The following is a 15,207-nucleotide window of genomic DNA, read 5'->3' as shown; positions in this document are numbered from 1 at the left end:
TCTATGTGTGTAACAAATTGCCTGTTGTCTTTAACCTACTAATTCTATTTAAAAATGTGATTGAACTTTTATTTATCAGTATTATTCCTGAGATAATTTTGATAAGGTTTCTAAGGTGTAGCAATTCTTATTGTTAGAATATAAATATTATATTATAATAGTTTTTCTTGTAAGAATATACAGTCAAACCCCGGTGTAGTGAACACGGCTTATAGTGAACTTCCGGATATAGTGAACGAAATGCTCGGTCCCGTGCCTTGCTATACACGTGTAATGTTATTTTTAGTGGATATAGTGAACCAAAAAAGTGAGGAAGTTGGATATAATGAACTTTTTTCTGTCTTCAACTGATTCCCCCCCCCCCCCATTTTCTTTGTAATAATTTAGAAATTTCTACTTCAAAATAAATACATATACCGATTTTTAAAACCATCTATGGAAACTACTTTTATGTGCTCGAATGGCTGGTTAGACAGGTTTAAAAAGAGGAATAACAGACACTCAGGAAAAATTATCTGAGAGTCGGGAAGTGTTTCCATATCTGATGTTGAGGATTGCTCATCAGCTAAAGATTACTAATTTTTATTTGTGCACAAGACGAAGAGTGATGAAAAATAACACATTTTTCGCTACTACATAATATTTTTCAGTCATTTATATGAATATAATGTAATAAAAGGGAGGAATTTGGGAACCATTAGTGAAATTACCTGTGTAACGGATATAGTGAACTCCCGGTTATAGTGAACCGAAATTTTTGTCCCTTGAAGGTTCACTATAGCGGGGTTTGACTGTATAAGGTAATTATATTCTTACGAGAAAAACTATTAGTCTACAATTTTTCTTTTCTTAACATTTATTTGCAGAAAGTTCTACAAACAAATCATCAATTTATTAAGGTACATAAATTTTAAGTAAATAATATTCCAAACTTGTTCAGTAAATGAAATGTGATAAAGTCTGCTGTTAAAGGATTTGGCAAATGAGTCTTTCTGCAGTTCCACAGTTTTTTTGCCTGTAAATTTTCAATCGCCCTAAACTATTCTAAAGAAATGTTTCGATTATTCTAGAAATATTTTTAATTCTATTGTTTTCTTCATCACTATTACTTTTAATCAAACTGATAATCGGCTTCTTCTAGAAATATTTGTAATTCTCTTGTTTTCTTCATCACTGTTACTTTCAATGAGACTAATCTTCGACTTCTATAAATATTTAAAATTCCATTGTTTAATTTATAATTATTAATTTAATTACACTAATATACGACTTCTAGAAATATTTGTAATTCTATTGCTTTCTTCATCACTATTACTTCTAGATCAGACTGATATTTGATTTCTTCAGTTCCATTCTCAGAACTTTCTTTATCATTTTCTATGATATCTTTTAATGTGCCGCATATGTGACTTTTTGAAATGATATCTCAGTCCCTAATTTATTTTGAACTAGCTGAATACCCGTTTTCCGTACGGAGTAAAAAAAAAAGTAGGCAATCAGTATTGAACAACGCTGTGAAATGCACTAAACTAAAAAACATATTAAAACAATTTAATAAAGCTAAAATAATTTCAATTTTGTTTTTATTAATTATTATTTTTGTCCTTGCTGATGGATTTACGTTAATAGATTAAACAAAACACGTTTTTGTCGTTAATCTCATCAAAATAAAGATTAATTGTATTTAGTATCATTTGGGCATGATTCTTTTGGTTGAGGTGAACTCGTGATAGTCTAAGTTTACCACAATTAAGGGATTTTCTCTGATTCTTATCCCTTTCGAGGGCCCTTAAAAAACCAATTTCCACAGTATCTATATTTATACTATACATTATTGATGCAGCTTTAACAGATACTAAATATGTTAATTATACCGATATTATTACATTTGGTGCCTTTTCAAACTGCACCGATTGCCATCATACTAAAAGCGTCTATTACCAAAATTAATAATTGGTGTCGAAAGCCTATATTTTGTATTTGATTTAACTTCTAATTTTTAAACTTTGTCGCAGTCATTTCAATGTTAGTAAACACGAGGCCAAGTCACAAAATAAATTACGAAATAGTTTGGGCACAATGGGGTTTAATATTAATGTCAATACTTCGTTTACATTAGAAGTATATAGCTCAATTTTTAAACATACATAATTTTTAAACATACATACTTGGTCAGATATATTGTTTTAACATACTAAACTATTACACCAAGCTTCAAAGTTATGGATGAACTAAGGGTTGCAAAATGGGGCATAATAGGGTGTGCCCCATTCGAATCCACAGAAATGACTTAAAAGTTTCCGTCCGAGTAAAGAGCCAGAATAACATGGTCCTGTGGTATGAAGAGAGCGAGTTCAAACCCCGGGGTGATCTGTAGTACCGATGTAAGTAAAAAGGCTAATTATTGTTAAATAGGCCAATATTTTGTATTTGATTTAACCACCCCAAATAGCGTTAATCAAACTTCTAAGTGAGTTCCGCGCATTTGCATAGGGCGCATCCTCATATGCCCCTAATTCGTCTACAATTTTGTAGCTTGGAATGATAGTTTATTATTTTACCCGAATTTCAAAATTACAGACTAATTTTAAGAGAAGATATTGTCCGTTATATATATATATATATAGAACAGAAACATATATTCTTTTATTATAATGGAAACATAACAATTAGGCTCCATTGTCTCCAACTGATTAATTTATAATTTTACGGCTTGGCATCCTGTTTGCTTACATTGTAATTATAAATGGGACAAATTTTGAAACTTAGAGGTTAAATCAAATGCAAAATATTGGCTTGTACATATAAAGAACTGTCCCTGGTTCGATCCTCGGGCCGGGCAAGGTTGACTCAGCCTTTCATCCGTTCAGTGGGTCGATAAATGAGTACCGAGCATGTTTGGGAACTAAACACTGGGGGTTCCGCGTTCGGCTGACCACCTGACCGGAACATCTGCTCCTGCACCCCAGAGCCCAAGGTCAAGAAAACTGAGATGGGCACAGATGGCCTTGGCTCTCTATGAGCTGTCGCGCCACTGAGTTTAGTTTACATATATAGAACTAGTTGGATTAGTTTGCTTAGGGACAGAGTGCATGTGCAGTATTGGTCTTCGTTAAACTGTTCTACCGTAAAGTGCTCGACTTCGTACTCTGGTCGCTGGGCTATACTCCGCAGAGGATCAAAATTGTGATGGCATGTCTTCGAATCATCCTCAGGGATGTTTCCCAGACCATCGCCAATAGCCTATTGTGCAGCTCCAGTGCGACGTAAATGACTACAACAACAACAAAATATGAAATTAAAGGGTAAATAGATATTAATAGGATATATTTTTTAGTCACGTTCTTGCTGAAGAACAGAACCACATTTGATTTCTCGCTTACCTTGAATAGGCCCGAATACTGGACTTGCGCAAGGTATTAATATATTATTTGGATAATACAAAATTCTTATTCAATTTTATTTATTAATTTCAAGAGAAATTATTTACATTTGTTAAAAAAAATATTTATTGAATATTGGTGGATTTGCACGTGTTAAAAATATAATTATAGATAACAAAAAGAATTTTTTGTATATATATATTAATGAAATTAAATGAAAATCATTACTTTACATATGTTCTAAGACAATGTTTATATTTAAAATGTTTCGAAAAAGCTTAAATACCTGTCGTCCTCAATGCCATATTCGATTGAGTCCTTATCATGTACTACATCCAACTTATATAATCTTGCAATCTTTTCCTCAGTGAAAAAGCAAGTTGGGAATGTAGAAATATCTCTAAAAGGGAAAAAAAATATTTAATTTCAAAATAGTGTTTTTGCTTAATAAGTTTGTTGTTAAAGATTAAATATATTTATCAACTAACCAAAAATAAGATGTTTTAAAAATGTTACTATATGGAAGTATTTATCTTAAATACTTGTTTTAATTATTTATTTTATAAAAAAAGCACGTAGATCGTCGTGAGAGTGTTAGTTAAAGTAGCAATGATAAGTAAACTCCAAAATAGTGTCCATGGATTATTTAAAAATATTTTACAGTTTATATTATTTAAAGTATGTTTGCCATTTAGTTATCAGCCACATTCGCTTTTTTTTTTTTTTTTTTTTTTTTTACCTAAAATTTATGAAACAGAGATTTTGTTTTTTACTCAATTTGTATTGTTTTTTCGGTAATTCTTTTATAGAGAATGGTCGATGAAAAAATAACTGACGTTTACAAAGAAAATACGTTAAAGCAGTATAAAATAATGAGATCAAATCTACAATAAAAATGTTCAGATGTAATTCATTTTAATATTTTTTTTGTATCAAAATAAATGTCTTTCCATGTGTATAATTGTTTAGATCTCTTATATCTTGAGGTACTTCATAAAAATTTATTTTTTACCGAATTTTTTAATCCTTTTCAGAAATTTGGTTTATACGAGTAACTTTGCCCTTCCTTAAGCATTTGTATTTTTAATTATTTTATTTTATTTGGAAAGTTCTTGCAAAGTTAATGTACTTTAAATTGTTTAAAAATACTTAAATGTTTTTTTTTCGGGGGGGGGGAAGCGAAGAATTTAATTTTTTAAATAATCGGATGCATTCAATCGATTCATGCGCAATAAATTCAATTTAAATCACCTGTACTATTGGTTCATTGGGATTAAAAATAAACTTAAACTAATCAGCAGATTTGTAATCATTTAAATTTTTATGTCACCATTTTATTCTAAAATAGTTACGAAAGTACTATTTGACATACGTTAAAAAAAATCATTAATTGAAACACTGAAGCTCGTTTTAACTAAAATACCTTTAAGAAATATGCTAATTACCGTACCTAATAAACTCCTCATCTCCATAATCCTCATCCTCCTCAACCTCACCATCCTCAAACTCGCCATCCTCAACCTCATCATCCTCAACTTCATTCATAACTACCTTATCTTCAACTTCATCACCAACTAACTCAGCTCCATCAAATCCATTATCATCAAGTTCATCTTCAATATCATCAGCAGAGGTTTGCAGCTCAGCTTTCATCTCCATCATATTATTTATAATAAATGTCTAAAAGTTTTTCCTTTTTTTTTTTTTTTTAATGTTTATGAAATTTCCTCAATCTTCTTTAAATTTAGGCTTAATGTTGATCACTGTACAGAAGTTTTATATCGTTTTAACAATATTCTAGTTCCATGTCAAGAAGTAGCTAAACTAAAACTACAAAAATATGAAAAAGTATGTTTTGATACTTATAATTGGGTAAGGGATATTTTTCCCTTTCCTTTCTCCAATAATTCGATAGAGCAAAACGATATAAATCGCGCATAATTCTCGCTTTTTAATTTCACAAAAGACTACCAGTATTTGAGAAATCTCAAGCAAGAAGGAGTAAAAAAAAATTTTAATCGAACTAACAGATGTACCTTTTGCAACAATGTTTTAAAATGAACCATTGTTTAAATAATATCTTGCATAAAATGTTTTTAAACTCTCTATTACTTTATTGTTGTAAAAGTATTGTTGAAAATATTTTTAAAAGTTGGCTATTCTAAATCTAATGTAAGAAAAAATAATAATAATGATCGGTTTTAGAATTAAATTAAAAGAACTGATTTTTTCCATTTATTTTTATTTATTCAAAGGATACAATTGACATAGAAAAATTAATTTAACTTGTACAACGTATAAAAACAGGGCGGAGATTGCTTAAAAAAAATTCATTTAATAGGAAATTGACTCTTTAAATTTAAGCCTTCTCAAGGTACTTCCAAGGCAATCCACTTAGGGCAAATACGAGTTCCACTTCGTCACTGCACTATACTGATCTTAAAAAATTTTATTTAATAATTAATTTTATTTATTTATTTTTTTCTAAGTTTATTTTATTTATTAGTTTATTTTATCTATCATTATTTTTATTCAGTGTTGCAAAACAAACTGACTTACTTATTCATTTACTTATTCAGTGATTTTAAGAAGAAATTTAAAAATCAACTTAATTAGAAATTTTGAAAATCGATAGTAGAGTGGTTAAAGCACTAAGCTGTTATTATGAAAGTCTGGGTTCGGTCTCCAGCAGCATTTTGAAATCCACCCAGCTTTTAAACGATGGGTACAAGTTTTGGCTGTGAGGTGAAGGCTGTCATTACTGGACGCATTACCACCATTTTGGGGTTTGTCTCAAGATTGCTAAGCTTCAACCCTTTTGACTCCCTATAACCCACAACAGGATGTTGCTGGAATGTTTAATTTTGCTTGGTAAAAATTTAAAAACCAATGGTCTCCATAGAAAACGAAAAACATTAAGTGACGATCTGTGGGCCCTTGCCATCTCGGGGCCGCAAGTTACAGCTTATTTAGATTATACGTAAATCCGGCCTTGTGTTAAGAATAAATACCTACTAAATTTCAAATATTTCGGGAAAATTCTTAAAATTCAAACAGTTTCTCAAGAAGTAAGCCAGTTATAAGCTTCATGTTTATCTCAAATTGTAAATAATTTTATTTCGTAAATATCATCACTTTAAATATTTTTGTAACACCAACACTTTAGGACACATTTGGAAAGAACGAAAAAAACTAAAATCTTATGGGTTTTCTTTTTTCAAGATGGCGGCGCAGTTGGTGGTTGGAGAAATTGGAAAACTAGGATTTTTATTACTGTTCCAATCAATACAACATATCAAAAATTCGAAACTAACCTAATTTTTGTAACCATTCATGATAATTGCACGAAAAAATAGAATTACTAATATTAATAGAACTAATATATTGAAATGAATTCTAATTAAACAATCTTTATGTTAGTTAAGTAACATTAATAAAAAATAAATAAATTCATATCGTTTTTCTGTTTTATTATGATCAAACTTACTCTGTTAAAGAAAAAAAATACAAATACTCATAGCAGTTTTTAAATGCATTACAAGTAATTAAGTAACTGTTGAGTTTTTATTTTGCTGAACTGCATTTTTTTTATTTTATTTAATTAATCCTATTATGACGTTACGTAACAAATAGAGTATGTTTAATTTAACCTAAAAACAGGATTTAATTCCCTAACTTCAGTTTTATTTGGAGAAAAAATTAATATACTAACGACGATAATCGTTGCATTTTTATTCGCCTTTTGTTTAATAATCTATCTCTTTCTTTAAAAAAAATACTTTTTTACCTTATTCAACGGAGAAAAACATTTTTCCTATAAAATATTTCATATTTATAGGTAAATATTTTCTGCCAGTTAAGTAAATATTTTTTTAAAAAATTGAATTAAAATCTACTTTTCAGTTAATCATAAACGAATTCTAACTTAATTTACTACAGAAATATTAATATTTATTCTTTGATATTATTTGCATATACATTATTTGCTGATCATTCATATTTTTATCCCATTTTTCCACTTCTTTAATTTTGACTTTTTAATATATCATATTAGTTCATGGTGCCACATATAATAAGCAAAATTTTTTTAAGAAATTATTAAAATTTAGTGAAAATTTATTAACGATAATTGATATATATGTTTAGTGTTCAATGCGCAAAAAAATAAACGATCCACCCTGAATAACTTTTGATTTAATGATCAGATATTTTCGTTCTTAATAGTTCAAGAGGGGAACCACTAATAAGCTAAATTCGATTAAAATTTCAGAAGTTTTAAATCTGAATTTTTACTATCAGTGTTCTCCCTAGATCAGGGATGGCGAACCAATGGCACGCGTGCCATTTATGGCACCCGACACAATATTTCGGGCACGCCACCGATCACATTTGTTATTACACAAATGGTATTACACTATGAAGCATATGTAACAAATTAAAATGCACAAAAAATACACAAAATAATAAACAATTATTAATAAAAATTAACAATTAATGCTAAAGAAACAATTAATAACCATAAAAAACAAGCTAACAATAAATAACTAGCAAAAAAATTAACAGTCCTGCTTAAATTAACATCTTACAACCTAATATAAGTTATTTGTCATCTAATCTGCAACAACAGAAGTCACACTGATGTTACTTTAAGTTGAATTACGCGTATAACTGAGACATTGCAAAATGTTTTTCTTTTTTTTTTCAATGTAAATAAAGAGTTTTGAGTTGATAGTATTTAGTATTATTATTTTCCCAATAATCACGAAGTCAAAATTATTTGACGGCACGTCTATGACCTCATCAAACAATTTTTTAGAAAAAATGGCACGTTGGTGTATAAAGGTTCGCCACCCCTGCCCTAGATGGTTTTAGAAGGGTGGCCTACACCCTGCCTGCCTTTTTACAGAAGTAAATGCACCTTACTTGCACGTTTTGCGAAGTGTTGTACCCCTTTTATTTCGAAAAAAATGCTCTTATTTTATTTTAAAGGAAGATATTTTATTAGACGAAACCAGAGATAGATTACCATAACTGCTGCAAATTATTTTTAGGCATAATTAATATAAAATGTTATTATTTATCATATTTATTTGAGTATTTTCAATTCCGTTATGAAGGACGCAAATTTATCTAGATAAAATTAATATATTTTGCAAGATAACGCCCTTCAAAACTGAAAGTAGCCTTGTTTCGGAAAAAGCATCATGCCCTTTTTTAATTTTAGGGTGATCTCTGTTATTGTTATTATTTTATGTTATTAATTATATACTTAAATGTGGGCTTACATTTCGAAACAACTTTAAAACTGCCTAATATTAAAAATCTGAGCTATGATGGCTCAGTGGCTAGAGCGTTCGCCTTCCAATGAGGTAAACCGGGTTCGAATCCCACCGACGGCTGGTCGATACGAATCCGCTTCCAACTTGCACCGACCACAGTGCTGACGTGAAATAACCTCAGTGGTAAACGGATCATGGGTTAGAGTCCCCTTGCCGTCAGATTAACCGTGGGCTCTCGTGGTCTTCCTCTCCATGTAACGCAAATGCGGGTTAGTTCCACCAAGAAGTCCTCCACGTAGGCAAATTTCTCCCAATACTTGATCCAGGAGTTCCCTTGTCCTCTGGATTGAGTTCAAAATTACAAGGCTACGGAGTTGAACATTAGTAGTCGTAAACCCGAAAATTGGGTCGGCTGTTCAACGACGGTTATAAAATAAAATAAAATATTAAAAAGCTTGAACCGACCATAGTGCTGATAGAAAATATTCTCAGTGGTAGACGGATCATGGGTTAGAGTCCCCTTGCCGTCGGGCTAACAGTGGAAGGTTTTCGGGCTTTTCCTCTTCATGTAACGCAAACGAGGGTTAGTTCCATCAAAAAGTATTTCTCCCAATACTTGATCCTGGAGTTCCCTTGTCTTCTTGATTGGGCTCAAAATTACAAGGCTACGGAGATGAACATTAGTAGTCGTAAGCCCAAAAATTAGATCGACTGTTCAACACCGCTGGTTTTAAAATAAAATATTAAAAGTCGTATATTAGTAAGTTAAATATGATTTGCGAATTTTTAGCCAAAAATAGTATGCAACAATAATTTTACATTCCCATTTGCCAATGTAAAAAATGTCTCTTATGATAACCATTAGGCATTACATCGCAGTAATTTATGAAGTTTAAAACTATTTGATGAAATCAATTAAAGTTTCCGAGGTTTAAAATTTGAAGTCCTGCGTAATCGCTTATTTCTTTATTATTCACGTACAAAACGTCGACAAATCATTTCGAAACAAATGAAAAAATGCCCAATATGAAAATTTGTAATAATGTATAAGTCAGTTAAGTATCATTTGCAAATTTTTAACGAAAATAGTATGACAAGTGATTTACATTTTCCAATACAAAAAATAATAACTACTTATTTAATTTTATGCAAAAAAATAATTGAAGATCTATCATTAGCAAAATGTGCTGTACGTTTTACCTCAAGACGAAAAATTTTTATTATACATATTTTTCATAATTTTTTCCCTATTTTGTATTAATTTGGATCAAAATAAGCGAAAAAAGTCATATTTTACATTTTAATAATTTATAGTTATGATATACAGCAGGAAACACCGGTATCTTTTTTTTTTTTTTTTTTTTTTATAGATTTAAAGGTAAAACTTTTACAAACAAGTTTCACTTCCAAGCACTAATGTTTAAAATTTACACTTATAAACAATTATTTAGATCTAAGATCAATTAATTAGATCTATCTTATTTAATCTGGCAATTATTTAAATTTAGAATTGTAGCGTATCTACCACTACAAAATTACAACTACAATTCACTAGTATATAAGACATGTTAACTCGACTCTATGTTGGGGTACCTTTTCATAGATGAAAGTTGACATGGTCGATAACTACTATCCCCACATTGGTGACCCGGACGTGATGCGAACTCGCCTACCTTGGCAGTAACGTCCACTTCGTTATGAATACGCCTACTTCATTGGATGGTCCACATTGAATTGTTGACTTGCTACTTGTGACTACGACATTATCCACCTCCTCACACTGTTGCTACTCAGTCTCGAGCACACAACGTCGGTCTGCATAGACTCGACTGCTAAAGGCAACACAGGAGTGACTACGACCGTGAAGTTAATACACCTCTCACATTCAGCACTCAAAAAAATACTGTGATCTTAATACAGCTCTCCCGGCTTCGCTAAAAACAGCAATGAATCAACTAGTGGCATCCATTCATCGAATTCTATCATAGCTATAATTCTGGTGGGGGAGTACTGTAGCGTATCTACCACTACAAAATTACAACTACAATTCACTAGTATATAAGACATGTTAACTCGACTCTATGTTGGGGTACCTTTTCATAGATGAAAGTTGACATGGTCGATAACTACTAACCCCACAGAATCATTAATGAAATTTCCTTAGTTTGCAAAATAAATTTATTGATAAATTTTTGAATTTTAAAAAAATTTCAAACTACTTTTTTTGTATTTCAGTAATTTCGATAATCTAACATTTTTTTAGTAACTATTAGACTATTTCTTGTAATTAAAAAATACCAAAATATATTTTTGCTTTAATTAGAGCATCAGAAAAATATATATATAAAAGGGAGACCGGTGTTCCATCTGCGCAAAGGGGCTAAATCTGTTACTGCGCATTCAAACATCAGAATAACTATCTCTATTATTTGATAACCACCGAAAGTTTCGAGTTCTTTTGATCTTAATTAGCTCAATTTCCTATCTCTTTGCTATAGTATATGAGTACTGTAGCAACCAAAAATGAAACGAAATGAGAGACATTTTAAAACTGCATCGCATATAAGTGCTCTAAATAATTTAGGAACTATTTTTACTTTTAGGGTACGCATGAAATAAGTAATCAATTCTACGTTCTCGTTTTTTTTTCTTTTAATTAAAATAAGAAACAGAAAACGTTTCTTGGAAAGTTATATTACCAATCTTTTTATATTGCGCTCCTGAAATTGAAAACTCGAAACCTTAAAATGTCGTATATTTCACCAATTATCTATATTTTAGTACTATAAATAGAGTAATTTTGTCTCATAAAAGCAAGAAATTTTATAGATTGATAAGGTTTCTCTTTTCTAGGAAAAAATTACAAAATAGCTTATATTCTCCTTTTTTAGTCTCTATACAAAGAAAACTTTATTTTAAACAAGGCGCAATACTTTTAAAGAAATATAAGACATCGGGAGTGAAAATAGAAGACTTTACATTCAACAGTTTTGTTAAGTCAAACAAACTTCTTTTGTAAATGTTATTTATAGACTTGAATCTATTGTAAGAAAATTAAATTTTCAGACAACCATACATGAAAAGCATAAAACTTTTGCTTGTTAACGATAAATCTCAGTAAAAAATTTAATATTTTTTATAGAGCAAATTATTTTTATTTCTTAGTTTAACTTTCTAGTAGTAAAGCCTTTTATATCAACATGAAAAATCATGCATGTTTTTTAACTGGTCATCACTATAAAGTATAATAATCCAAGAATGCAAGTGTTAAAATCATGTTGTTATTCATTTTATTTTAAAGTTAGTAAAAAATAAATTTTATTTAAGAAGAACAACACATTTTAAATTTAAATTACAAAAAGGCAATAAAATAATTAAAGAATTTCCTTGAAATCACGTGAAAATGAGAAAATAAATAAAATTGCCATTTTTCATGAAATTCTATAGACATATCGATTACTTCCACTTGAGGAAAAAATAGTAGGGGAACACGTGGCTGAACGGAGTACCTAGTTTAAAACACATTTTTAAATTAGCGATTAAAAAAAAATCTGAAAATGCCTCGATGAATTTTTTCGCTATGTCTTATACCAAAATATTTTTGAAAAGTACTTAAGATTAACATTTGGGTATTGGAAAAAAACTGTTAAAAAGGAATGTTAGAAATATCTATTATATATTTTTATCATATTTATTATATTATATTTATTTTAAATGTTTCCGAAAAGGCCCTAAAGAGATGTACAATTCTTAAAAGATCAGCAGGAGTTGTGTGGCGCTGTAGTAAAAGCACCTTATTCACTATTTACAATATGCATATTAAGTAATTAATAATATATTGCTGAGAACAATTAATCTCGTGTTTTAAGCTTAACACTGAAAAACTTGTAAGAATTCAGAAGCTGACTGCCTCAAGATTGATATCATATATCGACTTAGCATTACAGATTTTGACAAAAAATAAACTTATTATCTAAATTTTTATTGAAAAGGTAAAAATATTATTTAGGAAACTTATTAGATTATTTTCAAATGATTATAATAGAGAGAAATATAATACAAATCAATTTTTTTTAAAAAAATTGAAAACTCAATAGGGCATAAGACAAAATGTCACTGAGTATAGCTAGTTTTGTTTCACAGTGATGCTATGTCATGTACATACAGTTAAAAATTTCTTGTAAAACCTAAAAGACTCTTACGCATTCATTATTAAGGATTTAAGATTTTCCAATTCAAGAATTCGATGAATTCAGATATATTTTAAAAAAACATTCATTTTGTCGTTTCTTAAAATTTACCATATTTAAAAGTCTTTATAGCAATTAGCAACTTATACAATATACGAAAGATATAATAAGTATATTTATTTAGTTTGAAGAATTTATTAATAAGAAGGAATAATAAGTTTTTTTCCATCGACATTAGTTAAAAAAAAATTAATGATAAGTAACTTAACTTTTTTCAAATTTTTCGGAATTTCGAATTTTTTTGAAGCATTTGATTCGAATAACGTGATTCGCAATTAGATTGTTTCGTTTAAGTCATCTTATTCGAATCAGTGATCCAAATTACTAGATATGAAATGAGATATGAATCTATTGATTCAAATCCCTGATCCGAATCATATTATTCAAATCGGTGATGTGAATCACTTCGTAAGAATCAGTTATTCGAATCATTTTATTTGAATCAGAGATTTGAATCACTTAATTTGAATCATTGATCCAAATGGCATTATTCAAATCACTGATCTGAATCACTTGAGTTGAAAAGTGATCCAAATCAGATGATTTGAATCACTTGATACAAATTACTGATCTCAATCACTTGATTCGAATCACTGATCTCAATCACTTGATTAGAGTCATTGATCCAAATCACATGATTCGAACTAAGTGATTTGAATCACTTGATTCGAATAGTGACCTAAATTGCATAATTCAAATCAGTGGTCCGAGTCACTTCTTAAGAATGAGAGATTCAAATATCATGATTCGAATCATTGATTGGTATCGCATGATACGAACCAGTGATTTGAATCACTTGTTCCAAATGATTGACTCAAATCGCATAATTTGAATCACTTATTTCAATTGCGTGATTCAAATAATGATCAAAATCACGTGACTCGAATCACTGATATGAATCACTTGATTCGAATATTGATCCGAAACACATGATCTAAATCAATAATGTAAATCGCAAGATTTGAATCACTTGATTTAATCACTTATCTGAACCCCTTAATTGAATATTAATCCCAATCGTATGTTTTGAATCAGTAATCCGAATAACGTAATTTAAATTAGTATGATTTCAATCACTTGATTCGATTGTTGATACAAATCACATTATTCGAATCATGTGATTTGGACCAATGAATTGGATCAAGGGATTCAGACCAGTGACTCGAATCAAGTGATACAAATCACGTGATTTGGATCAATGATTCGACTAATGACTGATATATCATCCATGACATCTTGATAACTCATATGACTGATTCAAATCAAGTGATATGGATCACTTTTCGAATAAGTGATTCAGATCAGTGATACGAGTCGTGCCATTTGGATCAATGATTCGAATCAAGTGATTCAAATCTCTGATTCAAATTACCTGATTTTAAAAACTTTTTCTTATGAAGTGATTCAGATCAATGATTCAAATCAAATGATTCAAATCACTGATTCGAATCATGTGATTCATTAAAGTGCATTCATATAAATAAAACAAGATTCCTAGGCATCAAGATGAACTGATTTGGCTGGGATGAAAATTATTATGGCATTGTGGATATCGAATTGACTTTATGCTCAAGATTCCAACAATGTGCAGCATTGACGGTTTCTCGTACTCTTGATAACAAACATACCAATTGTATTCCTTAAGCCTAAATTTCAAATCGCGTCTAGTTTGTCCAATGTAGCAAAGGTCGTACTGACAAGGAATGTGGTAAATGCCCCAGGGATGATCAAAACTAATAGGGTATTTAAAAAGACTTCAATTTAATTCTGTTATCAGACCTATAAAGTACCTTAAAATCAAAACGTCTGTATAGGTACTTACTTTTAAGAGAAAGATAAATATATATTATCTGATGCATTGGAGCAAAATGATTTAATTTCAGTAGCACATGGATTGTTTGACGCGAATTATTTTTTGCTAATCTCTGGTGTGGTTGCAGCTTTTATTTTGTGGATATTTATTTAGTTTCAACACGATTAGATATAATGTTGTATGTAACAGTAGTATTTCATCTTTTAATGTTTAAATATCAAACAGTATCAAATTCTTATTTCCGTATACGATAAAAAGAAGTATCAAAGGAGAAATCTCAGTTTAAAAAGTGTTTTTTGTTTACTTAAAAAATATGTGTGTTTTGTTAAAAATGAGTAGTAAAGATGGGTGTTTATTTTGTTGAAAGTTGAGTTCTAAAACCTTTACCACGAGTGAAGAGCTTTGAGTCTTATGCTTGTTTTTTTTATTTAAAGTTTCTATATTATTTACTTTTTTTTTTCGTTTTCTCTTAGAGCTTTAAA

Source organism: Parasteatoda tepidariorum, chromosome 9 (assembly GCF_982258835.1).
Source record: "Parasteatoda tepidariorum strain Cologne lab strain chromosome 9, Ptep-v5.0, whole genome shotgun sequence".
Classification (NCBI taxonomy): Eukaryota; Metazoa; Arthropoda; class Arachnida; order Araneae; family Theridiidae; genus Parasteatoda; species Parasteatoda tepidariorum.
Note: the sequence above shows the minus strand (reverse complement) of the source record.